Source organism: Myiozetetes cayanensis, unplaced genomic scaffold (assembly GCF_022539395.1).
Source record: "Myiozetetes cayanensis isolate MyiCay16 unplaced genomic scaffold, myiCay2020 scf16, whole genome shotgun sequence".
In the NCBI taxonomy this organism is placed as follows: Eukaryota; Metazoa; Chordata; class Aves; order Passeriformes; family Tyrannidae; genus Myiozetetes; species Myiozetetes cayanensis.
This window is the reverse complement of record NW_026087270.1, coordinates 1,998,668-2,018,696: the sequence shown is the minus strand read 5'-3', so window position 1 is coordinate 2,018,696 and position 20,029 is coordinate 1,998,668. Positions and strand designations below refer to the sequence as shown.

At 39.4% G+C, this 20,029-nt stretch overlaps 1 long non-coding RNA gene across 2 annotated transcripts in view; it reads left to right on the top strand.

Annotated features, from left to right (window-relative positions):
- LOC126638090 (uncharacterized) overlaps positions 1 to 20,029 on the top strand; it is a 112,530-nt gene that overhangs the window by 22,800 nt on the left and 69,701 nt on the right. The window contains exons 2-3 of one of the 2 annotated variants that reach the window (XR_007628500.1): positions 2,794 to 2,920; positions 3,916 to 4,728. The exons of the other annotated variant lie outside the window; for it this stretch is intronic. This is a non-coding gene — a long non-coding RNA (uncharacterized LOC126638090). Of the gene's footprint in view, positions 1 to 2,793; positions 2,921 to 3,915; positions 4,729 to 20,029 lie in introns of those variants that run through there. 2 annotated transcript variants of the gene reach the window in all.

Here is a 20,029-nt window from a genome sequence, read left to right as displayed (position 1 = left end):
CACCATCTCTGTGAGGTGTAAATTATTACAGCACTGCTTCCTGGCTGCTCAGATTCAGGACCTATGGAACAGGGCTGGTTACAAGTACACCATCAACAAAACCACTATTTATGAATATGGGAACACCATGATTCTATATTAATATGCAGGCTAACTGGGCCAGCTTAGATAAGATAGCTGAGGGGAGGTTTATGTTCTCAGAATAGAAAATATTATGTATTTGTATATAAACTATGGGATTTTCCAGTCTGAAATAGAGGTGTGTGCCAAGTCTGGTCTCCTTCTCCATTTCCATTTAACAGGGCACCACCCTCCACCCACAGAACATTAGACCCAAGTGTTCTAAGGTCAAATTAATTCCACTTAAAGTTGTGTTTAAAATTCAATTTTACATACATATGATTTTGTGAAAAATAGCATCAGGGTAAAAGCTAGCTCAACCAATAAGTAAATTATATATATTTTCCTTAGGGTTTTCACCATGAATCAGGGTTTAGATAACAGAGAAAGTAATTTTAATAGCTTCTTGGAATTTTTTTTTTTTAAATTGCACTGTTTTAATTTATCACTTCATGTGTGCTGACAATAAGCACATTTTAAAACCTTATGGCACAATGCACTGGGTTACCTAATATTAATTTACTTTTTATAATTTGTTTAACATAGTATTGATTGCATTAGCATTTGGATTAATGACCTTTTAAATGCTCAAAGACTAAAGCGGGTTGTCTGGTAAGATGAGAAGACAGCCATGAGGCTGAAATAGTTGACCAATCAGCTTTTTTAAAATAAATTAAAGATTGTGTAAACCAAAGCAATGTTGAGAATTAGGGCTTTCTAATGAGATCATCAGTTCTAAATCAATACCAACAGGGCACACACTTTTGTTTGATGTTCACTATGTACTTCGAGAATTTCAGTAATCAATCACTGCCCTTCTGACTTGCAGATGCAGAGAAGTCCACCCCAGTGAAAGGTCTGAGACTGCAAAGCAGGACTCTGTGCAAGGATGAGGAATGTGAATTGGACTGTTTCCAAATGGAATAGCTGAACTTTCCTAATCATATGTTAAACTCACTGAAAATCATACAGTACATTGAATTTGAAGCTGATCCCTTGTGAAAATAAGGGGATGTATGATTTGCCTCATCTAAACCTGTTCATGAGAAGAATCTCAGCTGCCATTTTCTCTGCTTAGCTCAGTATAATTTAAGGGGATAAAAAAGACAGGCAATGGTGGTGGCAGGGAGTTCAGGAGAGAATCAACCTTTCCTACCCTAAGCATGGAATCTGACTCCAGGACTGCCATCTCCAATTGCTTTTGTCATATCTGGACATCCAATTCTTCTCATGGTTATTTATCTGCCTTTATTTTAGGTTATTTTGTGTGTTTTTTTTTTTCTTTTTTCCTCTCCCTTTATCTCCCTGTCCCTATGAAGACTTTCACATACTGGCCTACAAATGCCTGTGAGCAATTAAGAATATATAATCAGCAGCGGGATAATCACTGCCCATATTATTTCACTCTTTATTTTCCAGTGTGCTAAATAACAGTTTGTACCCTTCAAAATACTTTTTTTCCCCCACATACACCAGTTAAAATACACAGTGAATCCCTTCAGTAACTTCACCAGTGAGGAAGTCCTGTTGTGACTAAGGGATTCTCTGGCTTGCAGTGCATCCATAAAGGAATCCAGTGAGGAATCAGGCTACTGGGGCTCTGTGCCTCATGTAAATCCAGTTTGCACAATCTGTGGCACATTTCTTTAGTTTTCTTGAACCAAGACTCATCTTCTGCTCTCTGTTGGATATCCTGAATAGTTTGTCTAATGGAGTTACTGTTGTCATCCACATACGAAGTGAAACTGTAATTTGTCCAAAGCACAGGAATTTGTAGAAAGTTATTTTCGATTCTCTTGAGAACTGTGAGGGGAAGGGAATTACGTGCTGGGCCTCCAGCTGGCAGCACATTGCAGAGGACAAGGGAGTTTTAATCCACCTTTGCACTGTCTGGTCTGTGTGTGAAATCCTCTATACCTTAAGCAACTGTAGGGATTTTTACCCAATGTAGAAAGGGCACAGATAAATGCTGTCTTCAGCTGATTAACCATTCCCTGATGAAGCTTCTGCTGTGTCTGTGAAATTGTGGGAAACAGTTTTTTGCTAAAACACCATTAATTTTTAAGTATGGTTTCCAATATGAAATATTTTTATTTTGGCTATTCATTTTTAATGACTGCACAATGCAACTCAGCAAAACTATACAAAGCAAACCAATAAAAACCATGCATCTATTAAATCAAATATTTACATAAAAGACATGAAATACTGAAGCAAAGACTTTGTAGGTAACTGGCAGTTCATGCAATGAAGACAAAATGTACAGAAGATGCCATTAAAACGTTGATTTATCAGAACAAACATACAGTGTTACACTCACTGTGTATCCCCTTCTGGCAGAAAAGTTATTCTTACTTTTAGTTTGGGGGTATAATAATGGAGGTTATTACTAATTTATTGTGTCTTGGAGCCACATTCATCAGTGCCCCTGTTGTGAATTCAGTGGGTCATCAAACCTGTTACCTCTTGCCAATAGCTGGGCATTATCTTAGCCAGGAAATTGCCTTCAAAACACAGACGTGAGCTTTTTGTCTACCCATGAAACTTAAAAATGGCCTACTTCCTTTTACAACTTCGAGGTATACACCATGAAATCTTAAAATAAGGTGTTTTGTTTACATGGTTTGTATGTACATCAAGGCAAATGCATGATCTTACAGAATATCCTTTCAGATCCTCAAAATACGTGGTCAAGAATCAGCCACACTTGCATCTGTTGGAGCTGGATGGTTTGAAGAGTAGAAATGTTACATGGATGGAGTCCAAAAACTGGTGAAAGAGCAGAACATCTGTAGCTAAGGTATGGAAAGAAGTTAATCAATATGGTCATGTTTCACTGCCTTGTTTTAGGATACAGCTTAATTTATTTTTTTGGGGGGAAGGGAATTAAATACTGTAAATTTAAAGTATTTTAAATTATTTTTTAAGCATCTTTGAGATTTGGGCAATTTTCTTTCCACCTTCAGCAGGGCTACAGGGCCCAGTAAGGAGAAGAGAACATAACACAGGATTAGAAACACATTAGAAAAAGGACAGACAATTGTTAACCAAACTGGTCAGAGAAATGATGCACTTATTTATATAAGTGCATTATATACATCTATCCATAACAGTAAAGTAGCACTTGAAGCTGTATTCACATTTGACCATATAAATGTGCAAATATACAAATTGTTGGCAGTTGTTCTGGGTGCCCTGAAGCCCCTTAAAACCTAAATGAAAGCAATGATACAACGTAAAGTCAACTTCTAAGCTACAAAATGAGGGGTATGTTAATAAATTAGTTTTGTATGTCTCAGACCCTTGAGTGAACTCTACAAGCATCACATTATTTAATGATAATACTGGAAATCAGCTTGATATTCCCCATGAACTGTGCCATGAGAATATATTCATTCCAGGTCCACGGTTGTTTAAGCTCATGTTCCTTTAATCTTTGCATTTAACTGATACAGGAAGTTTAACATGTAAGTTGAACATGAGAGTTTAACGTTCTGTTTTCCTTGTGTTTTGTAAGAAGAGCAGGATCTGGAGGCAGAAGGTGTGTGTACACTACAGACACAGTGATGAGCATGTGTAATGTGTCTGTGTGTGTGGATATTGAGCATAAATATCTGTGGCCTTGCAGAGTGGATGCTTATTGTCATCAGCTATTTGAGGGCCCACAGATAACAATCAGACCTTAGTCCTAATTTTGATCTGTTTTTGGTAAGTGCACAGCCCTCATCGCCTTCAGGGGGAATTATGATAGGCTGAGCCTTGTGAAATACTAATTAACATTTCATTTCGTGGCAGCCCTTTCTTCTGTCCTACCCTTACTCCCTGAGTGGATGAACAGATGCAGACACACATCTCATGCTTGGCAGAAGACGGATGTCACTCTTTAGAATAAATGCAGCCAGTCAACATCAACATCTGCCTGCATGGCTGCCTTCCACGGATGGGGTGGGGTAATGTCACCTGGAGACATTTCTCAACCAGGCACTGCAGGACTCTGATTACCCCTGTGCTGTCCAGGGAACAGCTTTTCCCTACCTTTTCTTTGATCTTCATGTTCTTTAGTGGAGTTTGAAAGGTGTAAAACATTTCAGCTCCTAGCTGCTGGAATATTTTTTTTTCAGGGGGTATAATGCAGGAACATTCTGTGGAGGAGCAGTACCAGAAGGTAGAATTTGTCCTACTAAAAGAACCAAATTTTCTGAGTTCTATAACTCAGCTACTTGAAAACAGACTCAATATTTTGCCTTCAATATCTCCAACTTTGACACTGTTATCTTCCTTAATTATAGTACATCAGAGTCACTACATTCACTTTTAAGTGACCTGAGAAGGTGCTAAACGCTTTCTCAGGATAACTAATTGGCGAGTTTTGTCACTGTAGATGTTCAGGAAAATAACACTCAGGGACATAATTTCTCTTCAACTGCCTCAGATACATTTACTGATGCTTTTGCTTGATTATTTAAAAGTATCGTGCTCATTAATAACGTGTGTCCCTGTCTTTGCATGGCTCTCTTTGTTTTTCCTAACATTTAAAAAAGGGATAGACATCAGAGCAAACCCTTCTTCCAGTCCTGTGCCCTGGGGCACATAATTTATTCTGCTGTACATTTAACTTGTCCTGGCAGTTCTCTGCACACTCAGACATCTAATCTGTGCTGCATTCTGTCAAAGCACTCATATTTTACATGCTACATTCATGTACATGTCCATGCCAGCACATCTCTGTCCTCTCAGACATCCACACCCCCACACAGCTCTAGTTCTCATCTTAACCTTCCCAGGCAACCAAGGGGGCTTTGCAGAATGCATGTGTAACAGATGGGAAGAAAATAACAAGGAAGGACAACTAAAGTCATCTGGCTTCTCCACAGAACAAGACCACGGGGTGTTATTGCAAATTCAGTTGTCCCATAAAGTTTCCCGTGGGTGCCTCAAGGAGAGGCACCCATGGGGTCAAGAGGAGCGTTTGGTTTCCATGCCCATCAAATTGTTGTTACCTGATAAACCTGCTCTCAGTGATGTCAGAACTGTCAGTCTGACAGTACCCTCGTGTTGGTGGAACCTGAACATTGGGAAGTCGAGTGAGACCATCAGCTCGTTTCAGGTAGGCCACAAAGTAACTTTCAGAACAGTTGAATTCTAACTCACAGTCATGCAAAAGAAAGGCACTAATGGTATTTCACATGAGATCAGGGCCTATAGCTGCCTGTGGTAGATCATTAAATTGCCTTTTCCACCTGCTTTTTGGAATGAAACCAATTAATGTTCTTTTCTTAAATGGCTTCAGTCTGATATTAAGAAGCTCAACATTTCCATTGATGACTAAAATTAAATAATCAGTCTCTCATAAAAACTGATATGATTAATTAATAAACTTTGAAGAAAATAATTAATTTTCCCTTTTAGAAAGCTTTTTACTGGTAGATATTATGAAGGCAAAGGACATGATGGTACATGCAATAAAATAGTGTTAAATTCCACTTCCTCATTTATTTTTCCCCCTCTTTTGTTCTTTTCGTAGTAAACTCCTCAAAGATCATTTAATTTAATTAAAGTTGAGAAAAGTACCTAATTCAAATAGGTAGGCAAGAGGTGCCTTCTCTTCTACTGCGAAATACCAGCATGAAACTGGTGTCAGTGGCCACCTTTCCCTTCCAAAAAAAGTAGGAATGGCTTCTACCTGGAAGATGTAAATCTGTATTTATATTTCTGTAAAACCAATGTTTGTGTGTTATACTTTAATCTGGCACATGTGTATGTGCACACACGTGTAGGTTGTAGTTGTACCATATAGGGTCCTTATATCAAAAGTAGGCCCATGGTGTTTGTCCTGTGCTGTTCTCCTTGTTGGAAAACTCAGGGAAAAAAAAATTTGCTTCTCTCTTTTAGGAAAAAAAATACTTTATTTTCTCCCACACTAGAAATGGTGCCCTTGACTTTCAGATTGATGCAACAGGCAGGGCTGCAGTCTGGCTTGTTCCACCTCTGTCCCTCAGTAACATTTAAGCCTGTCGGCTGAGCACTGTGTACAAATGCTAAATATGATGGATTTGTTTTCAAAACATTTTAAAAAGTAAGGAAGAGGTGGAGTGTGCTCTACATGGAAGCTTCCCTGTGAATGTTTAACACACTGTGATGTAAATGTAATAAGCTTTTGTACCAAGAGTCTAAATAGAAGCTATATGTGCTCAATATAGGTTGTTTTCACTAAACAGCAAAAAGCCCCTATGAAGATAGATAGAAAAATGTGAATTATGTGAGTATTTATTATATTTTACTGTTCAGTCTGTGGCTTAGGAATCACTACAGGACTTTTTTCCAGTCGGTCTGTTCCCACATGACATCAGCAGGTAAATAATCCACACTGATTTTATGAAACATATTTCTTACTGCATCTCCAGCACTGGAAATAATTAAGTTCTTCTGATCTAGACTGTTACCCAAATCATATGAACACTTCCATAACAGTTTTAAGGATAGAAATAAGTGGACAAATGCAGAAAGATGGAAGCAGATGTGAAGGATTGCAACGCATTTGAATTCCTGCTTATAATGTGTTTGCAACTTCTGGAACTGCTCTAATGTTCAGTGTATATGCAATTACTTCTGACACTGAGGGGAGAAACTGCCCTTCATGAATTTTAATCCAGTAGCCCTTTGGATTCTCCTCAGCAGCTTTTCTCTGTCTTTTGTTGTTAAGGCAGTGCAGACACATTTGAGAGGCAGTGTTCACAATACATTTTAAGAGAGTGTACTGCTCGAAAAGTTTACTGGGAAAGTTAATTTACATTTGGAAAGCTAAACAAAGAACATGTTGCAAATGGTACATGACATGAAAATGCCTCACTCTTGGTGGAAGACTTATTGATCCACTACTGATTAATTTAAGTGATAATGCTGGTAAAAATTAACAATAAGCCAGATTTTCAATGTTTTATGCCTAAGACTGAATTCCTGGCTAGTAGAAAAGGGTTTAGTGCTGTGGGTGAGATACTGGGGCTTATGTGACTACTCATATAGTCAAGCAAACTAGATGTCACACGCTGCACCATTGATTTCACAGCTGAAAGCAGCACTGTCTGAGAATTGAGTTTTTATCTCACTGTTCAGATCAAAAAAGGTTCCTAAAAAGTCCTCTAATCACCTGTGAAGGTGAATATATTATATGAGGGAAGCACTATGATCAGTGTGTTGTGCAAAAAAATACCTGTTCAGATATCCAAGACAATAAAAAATAGAAGGGAGAAAACTTTCAGACATGTCCTTTGAAGTGTTCAGCAGCCTAGAGGACATCTTTTATTTATTGTTATATATATATTGCTGCATCACAATGAAGCTCACAATGTAAAATGAAAGCCCTTGATATGGGTGTCAGTGTAAGGGTGGCTGTGGGTAGTTTAGTGGCTTCATCATTCTGTTCCTTGACAACTCATCAGGAAGTATTTCTTGGAAATTTAGCACTGTAGATTTTATTTTCTGCTAAATACATCATAGTGCTGTTTCCTGTCTCTGCAGGCAGGAGTTCACAGGTCATGGTTGCTCTTATATGTTCTCCCCTCCCTCATCATTGTCTCACTGATGGAAATTCCTAAGGATGTCTCCAGCTGAAACCCCTCCATCTCCCCTTGGTTAGGGTTGGCAGGGAATGCCATGGAGTTGTTTGCAACCCATGTGTGACAGGCACGTTTAGTTCAGCACATGATTTACCTGGTGCAGTTTGGAAGAGTCTCTGTTACACCTTTGTAGCCTAAATCTGTCTTTCATCAGCTGTTTCTGCAGTGAGAACACAGATAATTTGAGGCTGACACATTGGATGAGAGTGTGTTTAGAAAACTGTAAAACACCTGGCCACCACCAGCTTGGCATTCTTGACATAAACCTCAGGTTTTTCAAGCAAATCTTTGGAGCCCTCAGTGTAAAACTCAAAAAGAAAGAACATCCTGTTGAGTAAAAATATTTTGATTAGTTTCCTAAGAGCACAGACTTCATCAAGAAAACTGCATTTCCTCCCCCCCCCGGCTTTTGTAGTAGCAATGAGATGAATATAGATTATTATAATTTCAGATTCTAAATAGACTGCTGTGGCCACCTAATTTCTGATGCATTGCTTGATGACATTACCTAAATGTCAGCATGCATTTGGGCCCCAGTCTTATTCTTTATGTAACAAAGATGAAGTTTGAATATCATAAAGTTTATTAAACCAGATTATAAGAAGTTTAGCAGACATAATTCTCTGGGTTTTTTTTTTTTTTTTTCCTTCAAGTTTAAACAAGCATGTTTTTCCTGCACAAATTCAGGAGCAAGTGGTTAACTCCCACTGGTTTCAAAGCCATGGGAATTAAGCAGGTGCTTAAAGTTAATGAGGTACTTAATTGCTTTGTAGAACCAAGATGGACTGTTGCATTGCAGGTACAACGAAAAATTGTCCCTGATTTCCTTTCTGAGTAGGAAGATTTTTGAGGATCAAGATCTCAGTTGCAGGCCACCTTTTTACCATTTCTGCATAATTTGATGGTTGAAAACTGTAATGTTCTGTTGCAATCTGGGTGGATTCAGTCACAGCATCATTAAAACCATTCAAGCTTGATCAAAAGATTTAATAAATTTTCTAAATAGCATGACTGAAACCCCAGAGGGCTGAGTAATGCCTGAGCATTTTGTGCTACCACTGTTCTAGCAAAATACAGTCCATGCCAAATCATAGAGACCAAAAAAGTCTACAGCAGTGAGGTGAACAGATCATAAGAACAGACTTCTGGGCAGATGGGACATATTGTCCCACGGGAACAGACCAGGGAGAAGGAAAAACATTTTGATGGCTTGAAACATGGGTATGTTTTTGTTGGAGGGAGGCTTTTGTATCACAGCAGATAACTTTGCATATCATTTACTACACTGTGCTGGATGTGGCTGGGATATAGTTAATTTTCTTCATAGTAGCTGTTACAGTGTTGTGTTTTGCATTCAGGATCAGAATGTTGATAGCACAGAGATGTTTTGTTGTTGCTGAGCAGGGTTCACAGAGCCAGGGACTTTTCAGCTCCTCATCCCAGCAGGGAGAAGGGTGGGCAGCACAAAGAAGCTGGGAGGAGACACAGCCAGGAGAGGTGATCCCAGCTGACCAAAGGGGTATTCCACGTTATGACATCATGCTCAGGATGAAGTGGGGGAAGAAGGAGGAAGGGGGAGACATTTGGAGTGATGGAGTTTGTCTTCCTGACAAACCCCCTCTGTGTGACGGGGGCCCTGCTCTCCTGGAGACGGCTGAACATCTGCCCAGCCACGGGCAATGGGGAATGAATTCTGTGTTTTGCTGTGCTTGCATGCACAGCTTTTGCTTTGCTGTTAAACTGTCTTTAACTCAACCCACGAGGTTTCTCACTCTGGCTCTGCTGCCTCTCCCCCCATCCCGTGTGTGCCCACGTGGGGTTTGGTTTCCAGCTGAGGATAAACCAGGACACTTAAACCACATATGCTCTTTAATTAACATGGCCAACATCTGTTAACATTTCCCCCAATCTTTAAAGCACAGAGTAAATATTTCACTCTTGCATTCCAATGTTTCTTGTGGCAACAAAGACCCCACTTCAAGAGGAAAAGCAATTTTTACACTTGTGTCTCAGAGTAACTTTAAACCGTTTATGGTATTTCTATTTAGAATAATTCCAGAGGTGTGTCTATTTATCTTCTGCATTAAAATTCAAGAAAAAGGTTTAGCTTTTGGCTTGCCTTGGGGGCTAAGCTGTGCAGCAGATATGCTTCTCTGAGATAATTTGTTTTCTAATTGCCATTCGTTTGCTGAAATACAATTAAAGTTATTGCTCTAATATTAACATCAACATCTTGATTGCCTTATCAGAATATGAATATGTATTTTTCTTACTCTGCTTGGAGACATCTTTCACTAACTTTCTCTGAACATGTAGCTCTTAATTAAAGAGAATTTTTAATTCATCTGTAACAGTACTTTCCCAGTAACTCTTGCCAGTTTGTTGGAGGGTCACACCTTAAATTAGAGTCCAGACTTTCATCACATACTGTCACCACACCAGGGCACACGTTAACTTGGAATATCTCAGCCTTTGAATCAGCTCACACATATAATTTGATCTTTGTGCAATTGCCAAAATTTGGTTTGCAAGCAGGCAAATTAAACCAAACGGAGATGGATTTCGTGAAGAACTGGAATATGACAAGGAGTTGGGAAAGCAGTGGCCAGCCAGTCTATCTGAAGTGAAAAGGGGCACTCAGGGTGCAGGATGAGAAAAGTATTACTCAGCTCACTTAACAATAATGAGGGAATGTTCCTTAGCAGCACAGCTGTTTGCTCCTCTGATTTTGTTTGTGGTTTAGAGAGCCCTTTATGTGTTAAAGTCAAAACAGGATTATCAAGAGAATGAGCACAGTTTTATTTTTAAAATGGTCTCAGTAAAATTCGTTACCTTGCCTTTTTTCTTTACATTTCTTTACAAAGATGTTTAATGAACAGGATTCTTTCAGTCAGTAAAAGCATGAGAATGTTCCAAAATAGTTACACAAATGAACAGACCACTTGGGATGGCAAAAAACAGAGATACAGTGCAGGAGCAGTCCCATCTGGTGATGAAATTGTTCTTTTTCACTCTAAGAGATCCTTTTAAAATCTTTCTTTTCTCATTTAGTAATTTTCCTTTTATGATAGCCTGTCTATTTCCCATACCTCATTAGCTTCTGAGCACACATGAATATCCCACTGAGTTACATAGAAAATTATTTTTTTTTAATATGATAGAAATGCAAAATTGAATCTTGGTTTTAAAAATATAATAATGAAATTGACATTTATGCTCTAGTGAGTTGTTCTCAAAAATGAATTAAGTGTATAATAATCAGCAAAAATTAATTTGTAATTTATATCTTGTAGGGTGTAATGGTTCCATGTTATAGAACTTGGTGTTTCAAAACTGAAATGTGCTCTTTAGTGACCTTTCAGCAGCCCTGGGGTAGCAGGGATCAAGTGTGTATTTGCTTTCCTTGGGGAAAACACTTTTTTACATGTTATTACAGGTTTTAGAAAAATACTGAGATCTTTGCTTTCCAGTCCTTCTGTCAGCATAAGCAAAATTCAGGGATGTTCTGCATTGCCTCTTTCATGTCCTGAGGAAGGGGCATCTGGCTTTTTAGCCCTGATCATTCAAATTTTCTTCTGTCTTTGAGCATATTGCTGTGAACTCTGCAGGAGTTGTTATCTGGATGGTCACTGGTGTCAGATAATTACATGGTTGTGGGGTTGTGGTGACACAACACATAATAAATGCAAATGTGAGACTACCGCATATTGGGTGGTGGGAGGATCCATAAATATCTGAGGAAAAGTAAAAATAAAGCAAAAAAAAAGATTGTTGGAGTTCTTTATACTAAATGTGCCTGGAAAGGAGCGTGAACAGCTGACCAGGACCAGCTGTTTGGTTTGCCCCAGCCATGGATTTCCTTGTTGGTATCAGACCCACACGCAGGTTTGAATTCAGTTTCACCCTGGATTTTATACCTTCACGAGCCATTAAGTCAGATCAGACCAGTTTAGATCTGCAGATTAGAGTGTCCAGAAATATTAATCTGTCTGTTAAATACACTAACATATTTTTATATGGGGTTTAAGTCCATGAATAGGTGATCACCAGAAACGGTACAAGTTCAATTACTGTATCAGTGACTTTGCTTTTTGGTGAGGAGTGGCTTCAAGTGACAAAGAAGAATCAACCTACAGATAAAACTCACGATGTTTAAAAGATGTGCTGCCATATTGATAGTGTGGTCTGGATTTGGATTTCTAAGCTCAAAATTTTGAGATTTAAGTTTAATAATACGAGCCTATCATAGCTTCAGCTGTGCTCTTATGAAAACAAGTCCATTTAGCAGTAGGTGTTTGCTTTAGAAAAAAACCATGCTGATAGCCCTTGGAGAGATTTTTCAATTAAAAAAACACCAAAACTGCTAGAAACACTCTGCTGTGATGAAACTCTTAGGATCACTACATCTCCTTATTAGTGCAGCAATAGTGGATGTTTTTTATACGAGTCTCACTATGATAAAATGTGTAATATTTGTTTAGAAGTTTACAAAGTAGTAACTACAAACCTTGTAGAGCATCCAAGCTCTTTCATGTTTCAAGAAACTAGTGTTTCCTGTTGCTATGCTGTCTCATGTTTGGAATTGCCTAAAGTGCCTTTTTAGTGCGTGGATGCTGCATAAAAATCAACTTGCCTCATTGATTTCAATGAGCAGTTCCAAGGTCAAATGTTATTCAGCTGTAAAATTATCTATTAAATTTTTTTTACTAAGGGAAACCATCTGAGTATTGAAGGACAAGATAACAGTCCATTTACTGCATACAAAGGAATGCATTTTGTTTGTTCAGCACATCATAACAATAGGGATGTGCTTTGCTTCTCAACTTCTATTTATAGCATTACAAACCTTAGGATGATCACCGGTTGTGAGCAGCATATCCTTGGAAACACGGGATTGTGCAAATGCACTTCTTGATATATCACAAGTGTATGCAGAATAATTAGACCTGGGAAATGGGAGGAAAGCTTAAGATTTCTTGAAAATTGCCTAAAACAAGAAATAAAATCAACCAACCAAAGAAGAGCCACTAAAACTAATGTGTGAGCAGAAGATAACATTGTAAGTTGTTTTTTAGAGCATTGTCTATGCATATGGGGGAGAGAGTGAACTAAACACTTTTGATTCTACCTAGAGATAGCTGGCATTTTCCAATAGAACCTCTTCTTCAGGGGGATGTTTGAGCTGTTGCACTTTTAGTTGTGAAAGTATTTTTCAAAACAGCTTTTGTATTTTGCTTCAGTGGAGAAAGAACACCAAAAAGCCTTATATATATTCTTTTTTTCCAAAATGTTTTAGCAAAAAGCCAATTTTGTTTGATATTTTTTTACTTTTAGGTTTAGAATATTTTCACTGGGGAAATTTAGTCAGTCTTATGAGTAGAGCTGTGATCCTCCATGTCTATGAGCTGAGGCAGTAAAACCTTGGGCAGAGCTTGAAGCCAGGCACTAATAGTCTGTGTGCATGTAACGTTAACATGTAAGAAAAGAGTAAGTTAAGTCCTTCTCCTAGTTCGTAGCTGGGAGCCAAAAGAAGACTGTTCAGTTCAGAGAGTAAGACTGAGAGAGCAAAACCCCACTAGGCAGATCAGCAGGGGGTAGAGAAAGCTCCTCGGAGTCTAAAGAGTATTTGCCTACATTGTACTATCCACTTTTTTCCCCGAAGACATGAATCTTGCTTTCAACAGGAAAAACTCTTCCCCGGTTTCCTGCTCCCTTGCCTGCCCTCAGTTAAGGGACACTCGGCTTCCCTCCATCTCTCCCGTTAAATCCCAGCCTTCACGAGCAGATTATGGTAATTTAGATCGCAACCTCGAGGAATCTCCTTGGGTGTGAGGAGCCCTGACTGTGCAGCTGGCACGGCCAGGCTGTGGCAGAGCCCAGCTGAGACAAGGCTGAGCACAAATCCCTCCTGCCTGCCCTGTGTGCAAAGCCTGGTCAACGTGGGATAGCGGAACTAAACCGCTGGGATCCAGCTGCTCACAGCGGCACTTCCAGGGAAAACTTCCCAGCTTCCTTCAAACCTCCCGTTCCCACTACTTCTTTGGCTCAATCTTTAGCTCGATTAGGCCACAGGAATTCAGCAGCAGTCACTAACACTCTGACCACACAGAGCCATCCCCGTCTCTGAGATAATGCGCCGAGATCCCCATTTTCATGTGAGCAATTGCTCGCTCACCTGGCGATTGTAAAAATGCTTCCAAACAAATTGTAACATATTCCCTGCTATTGCAGCAGTATTTCCCACAGGGCTGTGCAGATAACACGGACGTGTCAGGATAACTGGCATTCTTTTATAATGTTGTAAAATAAATTTTGTTTTTATAGGATGGCCTTAATGTACAGTAACACAAAATCCTTTAGAGACATCAACAGTAAACTGGAGTTAAAAGGAAAATTTTACAGAGGAGTTGCCGAGTTTTCAGCAAATGATGAGGTGTGTGACTGAACTACCAATATGAATTAGGACAAGTGGAAGAGTACCTGAAAATTACGAAGCATCTTAGCTAAACTGAGGGATTTTCACGCCTTTATATCTGTGATTAAGATTTTATCCATTAGCACACAATTTGTCAGCCCAGACAGACCTAATAGAAGAACAGTTACAGCTCTGTATGTTCAGTAAGATGTGGAGAATGGATTGTATCATTTATCTAGTTCTTTCTTGACAACAGTTTAACATTTATTACAGTGGTCTGCGCCGCAATATTTCTGTCTTGACAGTAAAGTTATGACTTCCGTAATTTCACCATAATTGTTCTTAACTCTCTCTCTGAGAAGTAATCAGCACTGCCCAAACAGAGCTGAAGTGAGGAAGGGAGAGAAAATTTTTATCAGCTTATCCGATCAGTAGCAATAATAAACTATTTCTTTCTTCTGTGACTTTATCATGTTCATATCCCTCAGCAGCATGGCTGCAACAAGTAATTGCAGTTAGAACAGCGGTGTGTGGGACAGGTAGACAGTGAGCAATCTGTGCCTTCCTGTGCTCAATAGTTCCCTGTTAAGTGGCTTTAATCAGGTGTGTTCTTTTGTCAGTGCTCTGGCTTAGTGTCACTGTAACACTGCCTGAAAATTGGGATTTTGAAATAACACGAGCTGTGCTCCTCGTTGCTGTTGCAGAGCGTCGTCATTCTGTCTCTATAAATGTTGAGTTTTTATGCACAGAAAAACTCAGGTAATTAAAGAGCAAAGTTATTTACAGAATTTTGTTGTAATGAAAAGCTTAACTAGGCTTTTAATACATCTCTGCTACCTACTGTATCACATGCCACGTGTCACCTCAGCCAGAGGAAGACCTTCTCAGTCTGTGTACTGGAAAGCTGATCAGTAGTTTTCTTCAGACTCTCAACCTAAAAGAATATCAAATTATAATTTTACAAAGTAAATACTTCATAGTTTTCAGTGGAAATTTGGAAAACCTGTTCATGTTTAGCGACATAATTTCCTTACCTACTTCTGATAGTTCCTCTTTGGAGACACCAGAGCTCTGGAGCTCCCCACTTGTCTATGAGGTATTTTTACTCATTGTCAATGCCATTATCAGGGTTGTTCTTATAAAGCATCCCTTTCTCCCAGCTCAGGGAGGAGATCCATACCACCATAAGGAACAGTTAAGAATTCCCAGGTAGGTAATATCCAGTTTGAAACAGGCTTTTGGATGAGGGAGTATAATTTACATAAGTGTTTACTCTCGATTCCTCAGAGGCCTTCTGGTTTTTGGTTGGTTATTTTTTTTCCTTTTGAAACCTTTGCAAGTAATTTAGGCCTTTAGATGAAGAGCTGTCCTTTAGAACTTTCAGTTAATAACTTTACTATTATTACTTGAAGAAAGGAATGTTTTTACAGTTAAATCCATATGCTGGTAAGATCAGAACATAGTGAGGACTCCAATGGTTGCAAAGATTTGGAAGTGGTTTTAATGAACACTCAGCAGGCAAGAAAACATGCTTTTATGTTCACTCCAAACAAAAATATACAAACTGAGGAGAAAAAAAGACAGGCTGTAGCCAACCTTATTAAATAAGAAGTGGCTGTGAAATTATTTATTTCATCTAAACTAAATAAGGCCAATTATTGGCTTTTCATATGAAACACAAGGGAAGTTTTCAGAGGACCTAGTTTGAAAGAGAATTACACAGAGCCAGCTTACAATTAAATCATAGAATCATTGAATATCTGACATGGAAGGGACCCACAAGGATTATTGAATTCCAGCTCCTGTCCCTGCCCAGGACATCCCAACAGTCCCACTACATGCTTTATCATGATTTAAAAAAAAACAAACAAAAACCAACTATTATTTTTCTCCCAGATAGATAAATTTCAAGCCATACCCATATACTTAGGGGCTGAGATTCTCTTCTACTTTTAGGTAGTAAGTGCATTTCTATAATGTTCTATGATACATATTATATATAACTTAATACTATATTGAATATATAGTACCATATTCATAGATATTTACCCAAGTTTAGAACATTAGTAAGTGTCTTTACACTGAAAAAATTTCTCCAGCTGGCACAGTGAATGAAGTGTCCTGGTTCCAGGAGACACAGCTGAAAACATCCACCCTATTCCCAGGAATCCTTTGTATAGCTTTGTGAAGAGTCCAAAAAGAGTGGAAAACCATCTCTGTGACTTTTCTGAAATCCACTTCTGGAATTTCAAGGTTTTTTTCCTTTCCATTCCAGTTCCCTCCTAAGAGGCTGAGTGTGTCAGGAACAGTTGTGTGCATTACGTGCCTCCTTCCATTTAACTTCGTGTGGGGTCCCAGGGGGTTTAAATGATTTAGTGCCCTCATGCCCAGAAGGAAGTGGGATGGAGAACATGGTGGGGCAGAGCCTGTGGTGGTGGGCAGGTGGCTGTGGGAATGTGGGAAGGGGGCACGGGGGTGGCAGAGGAAGAGAAAGGACTTACAGTACCTCAGACAGAAGTTCAAGCCCTGTAATTTGAACGGTGATTTCAAGTCCCTGCTCTGCTATACCCTGTGTCCCCATGTGCTTCAGCTCTCTGTCTGTAAAAGGGCTATAAAAGCAATTACCTACCCAGGGGCTTACTGTGAGAACAGCTTCATTAAAAAGTGCCAGTGACTCACAAACTATTGCAATAGATGCACGAAGTCCAACAGCATAAAGCTGGGGTCACCTCTGGGCTCGGCAAAGCAAACACACAAGTGTTTCAGGTGTGGGTTTCTGCTTGTTTTCTTTTTCCCCTGCAGAAATGTGAAACTCGTGAACAAAAATAAACACACGAACATGGAAAATAAATTCTCAAACCATAGTAAAGAAAAAAATACCAGACCAGTTTGGAAAGCCTAAACAAACACTGTAACATCTGTTTCCTGACTTATTGATGGGGTCTGTCATCAGGCTCATGTCTGCCTTTCAACATCTTCCAAAACTTTCTCTGTTCTGGGTGGTTTCTCAAATCAGAAGAGAACTGGCTACTTGTCCTTCTGGAAAACTAAAAGTATATCTTGTAAGCTGAAACTTGAATGTGGCATAACTGTAAAGTAGAAAATAAGGAAGGTGTTTGATAATGTTCCAGTGCTGCTAAACCAAGTGGTGACATTACTTGTCTTGTTTATTAGCACCAGCAACAACCTTTCCATACCTCCATTCCCTACAGCACAAGGAAGATTTCAAAATACTGTTCTTTTAAATGGTAGAGACTGAGATTTAACAATGGAGAAATAAGAGTTCAGTGCTTTCAGCATTATTGCCTCTGAATAAGCAGGCACTGACACTTACTGCTTGTGGTCTGGTACAAACACATTAACTAGTTATGCTTCTCACTAAGACTTATTTTATTTACATTGATCTTTATAATATCTGCCTATCACTTCCTAAAGTGTGTCTGTCTCTGAGATTGCAGAGCAACTTGACTGACAACATCTCAAAATGTTATTATTTTCTACTCTGCTCAGGTGAGACCCCCCTGCAGAGCTGCCTCCAGCTCTGTGGACCCAGCACAGCAAGGACATGGAGCTGCTGCAGAGAGTCCAGAGGAGGCACCAAGAGGATCAGAGGGATGGAGCAGCTCTGCTGGGAGGAAAGGCTGGGAGAGTTGGGATTGTTCAGCCTGGAAAAGAGAAGCTTTTGGGTGACCTAATTGTGTCCTTGCAGTGCCTGAAGGAAGCCTGAGGAAAGATGGAGAGAGACTATTGACAAGGGCCTGGAGGGACAGGGCAAGGGGGAATGGCTTCACACTGACAGAGAGCAGATCTGGATCAGAGATCAGGAAGGAATTGTTCCCTGTGAGGGTGGGCAGGCCCTGGCACAGGTTGCCCAGAGAAGCTGTGGCTGCCCCATCCTTGGAAGTGTCCTAGGCCAGGTTGGAGTGGGCTTGGAGCAACCTGGGCTAGTGGAAGGTGTCCCTGCCCATGGCAGGGAGGGGGGGAATTGGATGGTCTTTAAGGTCCCTTCCAACCCAAACCATTTTATAATTCTATGATTCTATGATTTTAGTTATCTGGAGGTATTGCTTACCCATTGCTGAAGCCAGACACAGAGTTCCCTAAAGAGCACAGAAGAAGTCACCCTCATCTTTCTTTCTCTACAGAATCTGAGAAATATATGGTAGGGGAAGTGGAACAAGTGTTACTCTCTCCTCCCAACAGAGTCTGATATTTTTAGAGCTGATTTACCTGGATGGTTCTGATAAAAAAAGCTTTAACTGGGTGGTAAAACTGACAGCTGGATAAAGAAGCTGGAGCATGGAGAGGTGTGGGTTCATGGTCTTCCAGCCTTTCTGTAGGAGTCCAGACAAATCAGGGCTAAATGCAATAAAGTCCAAACTTTAGAAACTTGGAATTTTTAGCTAAAGTCTAAGTTTGGAAGCACCTGACATCCAGTGTGTCAGATTTTCTAGCAGTGGTTTCTCTAGGGACTTTAAAGTTTTTAACACTAAGTTAAGAATCTGGAAACACTTCCAAAGGGCTAATTTTGATAAGGAGTGAAGTTCTGGAAGAGCTAAGAAGCACTGCTTTTTACCCCAGAGTAAAAGACGTAATTTCTAAATATGTTTTAGTGTTCCCTTGTGTTTCCCAATGGCTCCTTGTGTTGAATGTTCCACCCAATCTGACTATTGAATACCACTTATGTTATCTGTCAGCTGCTCTGGTATTGTTTGAGTTCCCTGAGCTTGGTGAGAGGATAAAAAGATTTGCCTATAATGGTAAAAGAGAGAATTGCAGTCATTTGGAAGCTGCAGACTGTTCTTTCAGCATCTTTCAGTTTCTTTCAAAGACTGGATTCTCAATTTAATTGGTTGTACTTCACTAGAAAAAATAGTGCACTCATTAAAATATCAAAACTCTAAGTTCCAAGATATCTGCTCCTTTTTTTTGAGTTACAACATGTGTAGAATATGAGATTTGATAATATTTTATCCTGATTATACTTTTGTAACCACCATTTATAATTTGCAGACAATCTGTGGGGGACAGGGAAGCTCTGGGTATTATTGATTTACACTGTTGAGATCAATGTTATAAGCATATTTGCATTTGTAAAATAGATGGAATAGCTTTATTCTTCTCCCTGAAGTCCTAAATCAATGTGAAGCCTGTTTTCTTCTTTGCTTCTTTTTTTTTATTTTCCCCCTCTTTATTACAAAGATGGAAAAATTCAACATAAAATATTAAGATATGCATAGAGCCTATTTCTGCCACTGCTGAAGTGGTTCTGTGAGTAAGGAACACCATCCAGCTCTTTCATTTCAGCAGTATAGTCACATCCTCTGTAGGACAATATCCCAGAGTGTTATATGACAAGTCATAAAATATTACAAAGACAATAACTGCAGTGGGGGAGGGAGGATTATTTGGGGAAGCAAAGGCTTCATTTTGTTTTCCAAAGCATTCTGCCACGCAATAAATTAAATATCAGATGCAAAAATTTCCTATGACAGTGCCCTCACACACCACAGGAGGGGAAGGCAAGTTCTTTTATAGCCTGGACACAAGCCAAGGAGCCATCACTGTAATGAGCACAGACCTTTTTCCCATTAATTTTTCATTTTAAAAATACAACTGTTTCAATACTATGGGTATCTCTGTTTGCTCTCCTTAGACTTTTTTTTTTAGCACCACCCACGGGCACTGTCTGTGTGCAGTGTCGTGTTCAGCTGCAACAGAGAGCTGGGATTTCTCTTCAAGGGCCCAACTGAGGCACAGAAATTTGCACCCCAAGTGCATTTGGACAATTATGCTTTCAGAACACTGCATATTGCTCCCATGGCAGATTTTTTGGCTTCCAAGTACCTCACCTTCTAAGAGGTTTCTGAACTTTGAT